Genomic DNA, 976 nt, shown 5'->3' on the forward strand with positions numbered 1-976 from the left:
CATAAAGTATAGAGTTCAAGTTACCTCTGAGTGTTACAATTATAGGATATTTCAGAAACTTAAAAAAGCTACTACACTTTACTGTAATATGAAATATTGTTACTGAAAAGTGTTATAACATAAGCAAACCTAATTAAAAGTATTTATTTACTTTTCCAACAAAGGCAGGGTTTCTGCGGGGCATTGAAAATAATAAAAATTCATTAAATGACCTTTAATAACAGTCATTCAGGACTTCAGTTTAAAAACTCGGGAAGTCTTAATTAATTTCAAACAATTTTTTGTATAAGTTAATTAATTTAAATTAATGTTTTTAATAGACACATTTATAGCAGAATGTTCGATCGATCGGTCGGTCGTTAGAACGTTTGATTTTAGCATGGAATATGCTTCATACATTTCTCTGTTCTCGCTCCACTTCATCTGCCAGTGAATTCAACGATCTTATCAGATCTCCAGCCGCCATGTAAATTGAATTTTGTTACCTATATGCTTCCATACCTTTGGGGATTATTGGGCATATTTGACGCACATTGAAAACAGCGGGCCTTAATGAAAATGTGTTTTTATGGTCCCAACGTGTATTACTCTTGAAAAATATCTTGAAGTTCTATATTGTCGGAGTAACACAATTTTAGAAGAAATTTTGGGAAACAATTTGAAGCCAAATGTCTTTTCCTCATCCAATTTAAAGGGGTCATATGATGCTATTTTAAAGATCATTATTTGGTGTATTTGGTGTAACAGAATATGTTGACATGCTTTAATGTTCAAAAAACACATTATTTTTCAAATACTGTACATTATTTATAGGTCCTCTATGCCCCGCCTCTCTCAAACACGTCGTTTTCAACAAAGCCCCCTCCTTTGACAAGCACAGTCTGCTCTGATTGGCCAGCTGAACCAGTGCATTGTGATTGGCCGAACACAACAAGCACGCGTCGGAAATGTAACGCCCCTTACCATAATCGCGAGC

The sequence above is a fragment of the Sinocyclocheilus rhinocerous genome, unplaced genomic scaffold (assembly GCF_001515625.1).
Source record: "Sinocyclocheilus rhinocerous isolate Xijiao unplaced genomic scaffold, SAMN03320098_v1.1 scaffold615, whole genome shotgun sequence".
Classification (NCBI taxonomy): Eukaryota; Metazoa; Chordata; class Actinopteri; order Cypriniformes; family Cyprinidae; genus Sinocyclocheilus; species Sinocyclocheilus rhinocerous.